The sequence below is a fragment of the Helianthus annuus genome, chromosome 3, assembly GCF_002127325.2.
Source record: "Helianthus annuus cultivar XRQ/B chromosome 3, HanXRQr2.0-SUNRISE, whole genome shotgun sequence".
Classification (NCBI taxonomy): Eukaryota; Viridiplantae; Streptophyta; class Magnoliopsida; order Asterales; family Asteraceae; genus Helianthus; species Helianthus annuus.
The window spans coordinates 61,991,649-62,000,639 of NC_035435.2; the positions used below are offsets into that span (position 1 = coordinate 61,991,649).

The 8,991-nt window shown below is 38.6% G+C and overlaps 1 long non-coding RNA gene and 1 other non-coding gene across 2 annotated transcripts; both read left to right on the top strand.

The window, feature by feature from the left end:
• The first annotated feature begins 2,105 nt into the window (after positions 1–2,105).
• Positions 2,106–2,902, top strand: LOC110926645. The gene is made up of 2 exons (XR_002585321.2): positions 2,106–2,159; positions 2,620–2,902. It is a non-coding gene; the product is annotated as an uncharacterized LOC110926645 (long non-coding RNA).
• A 4,827-nt stretch (positions 2,903–7,729) lies between these two features.
• LOC118490884 lies at positions 7,730–7,836 on the top strand. The gene has a single exon (XR_004890109.1). It is a non-coding gene; the product is annotated as a small nucleolar RNA R71 (small nucleolar RNA).
• The last annotated feature ends 1,155 nt before the right edge of the window (positions 7,837–8,991 follow it).

An 8,991-nucleotide genomic window follows, 5' to 3' on the forward strand; every position in this document is an offset into this window, starting at 1 on the left:
CTCACCCACCATATTCATGTTTGAATTTATGTAAGATATGGTGATGGTCTTGATCTAGTTGTTGATTAAAAATATATGATAAGTGACATTCTTCCATCATACTTCCTCATATCAATCCTTATCAACTTCACCACTTTCAAACAACAACAAAAAAAAACCCCTCTTGGAGACCAACATTCGGCAGCCACAAACACCCCACATAAACCCACAATTTTCAATTCATAAACACTCCATTTTTCACTAAATCTAAGCCTTTCAAGAACATCTCAACATGAGTTAACCATGGAACATCATGAGGAGCACTTTTGGAGCTTAATCTCTTCTTATTTTCTTATTTTAGCTTGTGCAAAGTTGTAAGACTTCTAAACACTATATTTATGCTTTTTATTACTAGTTAATCTCAAAAGTACAAGTTGATGATCTTGAATCTAAGGTTAAACATAAACAAAAACCCTAATCTCAAAGCTAATAAACACTAAATCTAACTATATTATGTGTTATTATGTGTTGACTAGTGTAGTTAGTTTGTATGATCTTGTTATTTATGTTGATTTTTGTTGATATTAGTGATTTAAGTTTATGTTTATGATGATCTTGTGGGTATATTCTTGTAGTATTCAAGATTAGTGTTCATCTTACCATGATGAACATAAATATATGATTTAAACATGGATATGTTTGAATCTTGAAAGATCATCATACTCACTTTCATGAACTAATTATATAATTTTTAGATTTCATAAAGAAGCAAGTGTTTAAATGGATTTAACATTTAATTTTTGGAGTTTATTAAACTTTGTACTTACAAGTTAAGTTTAATAACTTGATTTTTATGAAATATCACCATAAAAAGTCTAGTAATCAAAGGGGTTAAAGTGGGAAAATTTGATTTGGAAATTGATTATGATTATGGGTTTAAACATGGTTTAAACGCGTTTTTATAACGTGGGAAACGTCATAGTTTTAGGGGAAACTATGGCGAATTTTCTAAAAATCTAATCGTGATTAAAGAAGGGATTAAAGGGTGATTAACAATGTTAAACGCGATTAGTGGTCATAAACGTCATTTTGGAAACACTAATGAGAATATTTAGGTCTTAAATATTCAATAAGTCTTATGTACTTAAACTTATTCTTTTACAAAAATAAATGGTTAAAAAAATGTAACCATATATGTACATATAATTTTTGGTAAAAATTATATATATATTTTTTTGTAACTTGTCAAGTGCATGTAATATGTGCTGTATGTGTATGTATTAGATACCTATAGGGTGGTCAAAATAAATACACATACATGTTCCTACATGGTCCAAGAAATGCTAGTAAACCGGTCAATTAAACAAAATGGCCAAAGTGGAAATACATAACACTTGACGACGACAAATTGGGCGTATCGACATCGTGAACAAGTTACTACAACGTCGAGTCTAAAATAATATATTTTAGACATTAAAACGAGCACATATCTAAACTATCGATAACAAGAATCCGGAAAGTCAAAAACTATACAAATTACCAAGTATTTTTTTTTGTTCATAGGAAAAATGGACTTATTTAAAGTTTACTACTTAGTAACATTTTGGTAAAAATTGCAAGATTTTGCTAATGGACTCATAAAGTTAGAATTTGGCTTATCAAAGCTAGTAATGGGCTAGGCCCAAATTCCTGAATACATGGGCTAGGGCCCAATGACAATATAACATGGGCTCGGCCCAATAACAATAAAACATGGGTTAGGCCCAATGACATGGGCTCGGCCCAATAACATTAAAACATGGGTTAGATACGATAACATAGATGACATGGGCTCGGCCCAATGACATGAGCAAAGGCTCAATGGCATGCGTGCACTGCACGAGGACGTGTGAAGAACGAAGCCGATCACACATAAGTCAATACACATAGAATACATGAATACGCTTATGAATTCAATACGAATAGAATATTTGTATACACATAACAATCGAGCGAGTAAACTATCAACGCTCTAAAATACAAGGTTGTTCCAAAAATGACAAACGAGAACATAATAAAGAATTCAAGATGAACAACTTGTACGAGGTCCGAAAGACCTAGTGTCTAATAAGTTAGTACACATGTAGGTTAATCACACGTACGGATGCTCCCTACGGTATTTCATACAGGAACGCAAACTTGTGAGTTCATGTCCCTCCTTTCACTGATTTCAATGTTTTGTTTTCAAAAACATCGAGGGGAAATACATGCTAAAACTATTGGTATGTTAGTTACGGAGTAGAAGATAACATGATCAATGTGCATAAGTAGGATGATAACATTAATAACCATTAATCACATAGTGACCAAGGTGCAAAAGGTGTAGATCTATTGGGCTTGAGGCACGCCCCACTCCTAGTTGTTAACCGTGGAGTGCTTTTGTGATCCCAAATGATAACAAAGTGTTCTCGGTTTGGTTATTTACTTATGGTACATTATGTCAGGGGCTCGCTACCCACTGATAGATCCTTAACAGACTCCATGAATGAATCAGAACATACCATGATTACAAGATAACATTTACGAGTTTTCATATGATAACAAATACTGCATGAACTCGCTCAACTTTTTGTTGACTTTTTAAAACTACATGTATATCAGGAAACAGGTCTTGAGCCGGTGATTCACTAAGGGATTCAGGAAAACAAATGACAACGATGGCCACTTTTGGAGGGTTTGTCTTTTATATCCCAACTTCGTATGGGTATATAGGGGACAAAACCTCATTATGTTTTATGTCAAAAACGAACTTTTGTTATGTGTAAATAACTTAGAACTATGCTATGTCAAACGTTGTTGAAACTCGAAAACTATGTTGAAAACTTGTAATCTTTTGTTGAAAACTATATATCTATGGCATCGTTGTTGGTTCATGTTGTTAATACATTTGGATGCAATGATTACCTTTCTTACGTCACACACAATACGCTTCCGCTACTAGCAGGGTGTGACAATTTTCGCACTTTTGCATTTATTTAAGAGATTATTTTAGTTATTGTAGTAGGCCCCTCTTTTGAAGGCGGCGTTACCCTCAACCCAGTAGTTTGAGTCAGCAAGGATACAATCCTAAAGGGTCGGATTATTGAAAGATAACTAATTAAGTTATTAATGCATAATGTGGTAGGCCCATCTTTTGAAGGCGACGTTACCCTTAGCTAAGTAGTCTGAGTCAGCAGGGATACAGTCCTAAGTAGCTGGGTTAAAGTTTTAATAGTAGTTTAACTTATGAGGGGATCAAAGAGTTTGGACCCCCGCCATCCAATACCTTTGGGTATTGAAGGAGGTCCTACTAAATTTGACCCAAGTCCTTTGCAAGATCTATACACTGAACAATGGCAAGACTCTTACCAAACCGTTCCCTTAACCCCCGACCAGGTAGCCAACATACCTCCATATAGACCGTGGAGATATGAATGGTGAAAATCTTTTATTTTATATAGACAGTAAAATAATGCCAAGACACCATGGACAACCGATAAGGAAGAATCACCTTCAACATAAGAAACTAGTAATTAAAGTCATTAATACAAAACCAATTAAAAAGTGCAAAAGATTAAAAATAAAAAGTATTACACTAAACACTTGTCTTCACCAAGTGATGTAAGAGACTTAGGCAAACATGGCCTTTGATTGTCAAGAACTCTTACGATCAATCTTGGATCCCGAGACGACTCACACACTCTATGATGGACAATGGATGATGGTGGTGGATGATGGTGTTATGGTGGTGGTGGGTGGTGGGTGAAGTGTGAGAGAGGTGGTGTGCCAAGGGATGAGTTGCAAGAGCTCCAAACACTCTTATTTATAGGCTGAACAGAAGCTCGGGCACGGCCCCGTGTCCATCCGACCCTCTCTCTTCATTAGTTGCAATTCGCAATTACAATAAATGCGCCTGCAGGAAGTTGACCACGCCCCCGTGTCCGCTGGGCACGGCCCCGTGGTGGGCAGTAGAAGCTTCTATGGGTTTGTCTTTTCTGCTGCTACTTGGGCACGGCCCCGTGCTCGCTGAGCACGGGGCGTGTTCAGTCTTCTGTCTTCTCAGTTTTGCTTGGGAAGATGCTGTCGGGGGGTCGGGCATGCCACTTTCGTTCCTTTTCTTGTATTTATGTTAGATTTTGCTGTCTTTTTGCTTCTTTTGTCAATTTGAGCTCATTTAATCCTGAAAATACAAAAGGAAGACAAAAGCATACTTTTTCCAACATTAGTACTAAAAAAGGGTTAGTTTTATGCCACAATTGATATAAATTATATGTTGCATTTTGTGCACATCAAATACCCCCACACTTGAATCTTTGCTTGTCCTCAAGCAAAACTCTTTATAATGTGGCTTTATTCACTCCCAAATAGAATGGGTAGAAGAGAAGGTTTTTGGGCTTGTCATAGAGTGTCAGGATTTCCAAGATTCTTTATTTAGGTTTTATTTTTATTTATTTACAATCCTATTCGTCATGATTTATTAAAAATGTTTCTTAAGATAAATTACTTATTAGGGCATAACATACCTTTTTTTTAAATTTCATTTATATACAAGTTCACATACCTCACGGGGAATCAATCAACACTCGGCCGAAGGTGTATTTTTAGTGAATCACTCGAGAGCGGCATGGAACTTACTCCTACCATAAGCTTGCCAAGCAATCAATCCTCCTCCTTTTTAACTATATACCTTTGTAAATATCAAGAGGACTTTTTGGGTGATAGGTTAGGCTTGGGCTAAAGATGGGTGGTTAGGTTAGTGGTTAGTAAAAAGGTGAAAGGCGTAACAAACGTCGGTTTTTTGAAAGTCTTTTTATATTTTTATTTTATTTTGATGAACTGTTCAAACAAAGTTATCTTTGATAAACTTGTTTGTTTGTTTGGTTTCATTAAAATATATAATAATATTTTTTTTCAACAAGTCATAAGAAAACCGAACGTTGTTACTAAAAGAAAAGGGTTAAAAATAAAAAGGTTTAGGTGGGTAAAAAGGGTGATTGTTTTGGGTTAAGAAATGAAAAGGTTTAGGCTCAAAGGGGTTAACTAGGGGGATTTTTTGGTAGGTGGTAAAAAAAAATGAAAAATAATGGCGTAGAATGAAAAAGGGTTAGTCCTAATGCCTCCATCATTTACTTACTCGGGTTTAAGTTGGTAAGGACCGGGAATGTATTGTTGTGGCAAGTTCTAGAGTCGTACGAACCAAGCGGCTATTCACACAAGAAACGAAAAATGAGCATTTAGTTTAAAGATATATATTTGTATGCTCGTTAAAGGCTCAAAACTCACTTTTGTGGGAAAAGGGTTTTTATGTGACCAAGTATATATAATCAAATTTTAACTAAGTTTGTCATGCCTTTTCATAATTTTCTTATGTTGGTTCTTTTTATCACGACGCTATCGGTTGTAAACTTGTAAAAATATAACCTTGTTAAGACTTGAATTCCCAACTTAAACTTAGACAAGTAAAAAAAAATGAAATTTTTTTTTGAAAAAAATTTGGGGTGATTAGCGGTTCCAGTAGAGTTTTGTGTAAGGTTTGTTATTAGGACTTGCAAAATTCAAGGTTTTAGCATCCCCACACACTTAAATTACACATTGTCCTCAATGTGTCCCAAAAATAAGTTTTTAGGTTGATCGAATGTGTAAAATGGTGTTAAAAACAAAATTTTATGTTACTGGCAGCCTGGACACGGCCCCGTGGGGACCGGGCACGGCCCCGTGTTCAGGTGCCAGCGACAAAAATTAAAGAAAAGGAACAGAAGCCTGGGCACGGGGGCGTGTTCAGCGAACACGGCCCATGTCCAGTTACCTGAACTGGGCGATTTTCTGCAGAATGTGCAGCACGGGGCCGTGTTGGGCGAACACGGCCCGTGCTAAGCTTACTGTAATGAATAAATCGTTGTCGGATGGCCCTGTTTTTGTGCATGGGGCGATGTTTCTCATTTCCCTTGTTATCCTTCACCATCCCAAGTGTGTTTTATTTCTGCAAATTAAAATTAAACTAAAAGATTAAACTAAACTAAGGATAGTTCCGCGGAATGCCTCCGTGGTGCGCGACGTTTATAAGGGTCCTTGGCTAGACCCAAAGTCAGGTTATATGTTTTCCGAGCCGGATGCTTTGCATCCCATGTTGCACCGCCGGAGAGCATCATCCAAACTCGAATCAATAACCTTCATGTAATTGACCGGGTCATCGTCCTCTACTCTTTTCCTAACCCCAAACTTCACTTCCTGATCCCCATACTTCAAAGTGAGTGTTCCGTCATTCATGTCTACCACTACTTGTGCGGTGGCTAGAAATGGCCTTCCTAGTATGAGGGGGACTTCGGTGTCTTCTTACATATCTAGTATGACGAAGTCGGCCGGGTAGACGAAATTGTCGACTTTGACCAATAGATTTTCAGCGACACCTTGTAGGTATTTGACGGACCTATCGGCAAGCTGTATACTCATCTTGGTAGGGCTCGTTTTTCCTAAGCCGGGTCGTTTGAACATTGATGCGGGCATGAGGTTAATGCTAGCCCCAAGGTCGGCTAGTGCATTACGAATGGGGGAGTCCCCAATCGAGCAAGGAATTGTGAAGCTTCCGGGATCAATCTTCTTTTGGGGGAGTTTGTTGAGTACGAGGGCGGAGCATTCTTCGCCTAGGTTAACTAATTGCAATGATTCAATTTTCCTTTTATGAGTGAGGAAGTCCCTCATGAATTTTGAGTATTTAGGCATTTGAGTTAGGACGTCGATGAAAGGAATATTAACATGCAATTGTTTTAGTAGACTTTCGAATTTCGCGAATTTCTCATTAGTCTTTTGACGAATTAACCTACCGGGGTACGGAACCGGAGGAGCCTTGGTGGGCTCTTGAAGTGGAGGAGAAACCTTCTCTTGTTGGGGTTGTGTTGCGATCTCCTCAGTTGGTGGTGGTGGACTTTCCGTGGGACCCACGGTACGGTTTCGTAATGTTATGAGATGAACTTGTGCTTTTGGGTTTGTTTTAGTATTACTTGGTAACGCGCCTTGTGGTCTCTCGGAGAAATTTTGAGCTAGTTGACTTATTTGTTTTTCAATGTTTTGTATACTAGCTTGTTGATTTCTAAAATTTGATTCTAACTATTGAAACCGATCCGAGTTTTTCTTTTCAGTGTCGGAAATGAGGCGAGATATAGTATCTTCAAGCCTTTCTCGTCCACCTTGCTGTTGAGGGAAATTTTGTGACTCATTTCTTGGTTGTTGAAAGTTTGTTCGTTGATTTAGGCTTTGTTGGTTACTACTATTGCCGGGTTCTCTCCAACCAAGGTTAGGGTGGTTACGCCATCCTTGGTTGTAGGTACCCGTTAGAGGACCCGACGGCCTAGGTCTATTATCAATGTAGTTTACCGATTCTGGTTGATCATCTGTTTCTTTCATACAACTCCAATTTTCATGTGGCCCACCACACCCTTCACAAGCCATAACCGAGACCGTTTTTGTCATCTCTAACTTTTTAATTTTAGAAGAAAGGGCCTCGATTTGGGCTTGTAAAGAAGTGCTTTCATCAACCTTATGGGCGCCCGGGGCAATAGATTTATTGCCTCGGGGAGTGTGCCATTGAAAATTGGTTTGAGCAATTTCCTCGATTTGATTATATATTACATGCGGACGGCGATTTCCTAAAAGTACCCCGGACCTAGAGTCAAGTGTTTGTCTTGTGTGCGGCAACAACCCATTATAGAAAGTGGATACTTGTTGCCATACTGCAAGACCGTGATGGGGACACTTTCGCAATAGCTCCTTGAACCTTTCCCAAGTTTCATATAAGGATTCCCCATCCTCTTGTGAATATGTATTAATTTCAGTCATTAATTTAGCCGTTTTAGCGGGAGGGAAATACTTATATAGAAATTTTTGGGCTACTTCATCCTAGGTGGTTACCGAACCAACTGGGAGGGCGTTGAGCCAAGCTTTTGCTCGGTCTTTTAGTGAGAATGGAAACATTCGAAGGCGGATGGCGTCATTTGATGCTCCATTGATCCGAAAGGTATCACATATTTCTAAGAAATTAGTAATATGAAGATGGGGATCCTCGTCCACAAGCCCATGAAAGGTTGTGGAGTTTAGAAGCATTTGTATCAAATGTGGCCGAAGTTCGAAGTTGTTGCCTTCGACATTCGGTGCATTGATAGCGGCGCCGAGATTACCTACGGTGGGTCGTAGGTAATCAATGAGGGTACGTTGGTCCGCCATTGGAAGTGGGTCCCCCGAAACCTTCTCTTGGTTTTTAGCTTTAAGTCTTTTTCTGAGAAAGCGTTCGGGTTCTTCTAGAGGTTCTTTTATGTCTTTATTAGAACTGGAGCTCATACACTACGTAGAAGGTTCAAAGGTGGCGTCTGGTTCCAAGTCCTGCAATAAAAACAGAAAAGAATGTTGGTCAGAAAGTTCACCACGGCCCCGTGCTCAGTGAACACGGCCCGTGGTCGGAGTTACAGTGATTGTTTTCCGGATCCCTGTTACTGGAAAGTTGGACACGGCCCCGTGCTCAGCACTCTGTAACTCGGAAAATAAAAACTGCCAGTAACACTGCTGGGCACGGCCCGTGTCCGACCAGGCACGGCCCGTGCTGAGCTCTGTAGAAGCTGAAAAAGTAAAAAAATCCTAAAAATAAAAAGAAAATAGAAAAAATGATTAGGCCGTTGACTCCTAACTTTCTTAAAATCCTTGTGTCCCCGGCAGCGGCACCAATAACTTGATGCGTGTCAGTGTGTATATGTTTTAGGTATATATTTTAAGCCCTTTTACACTTTTTTTAGCCAAGTTTTAAATTTATAAAACACGATATTCAGTAACACTAAACACACATATGGGCAAGTGCACCCATCGTGGACGTAGTATAGTGTTGGTAAGATAACGAGGTCGTCCAAGGACACAAGAGCTATTAGTACCGGTTTATCCTCAACGTCTAATCAAATCAAAACGTTAGAAAAAGGCTTTTAAACTAAGAAAATAAAACTAACTAAAATGTTG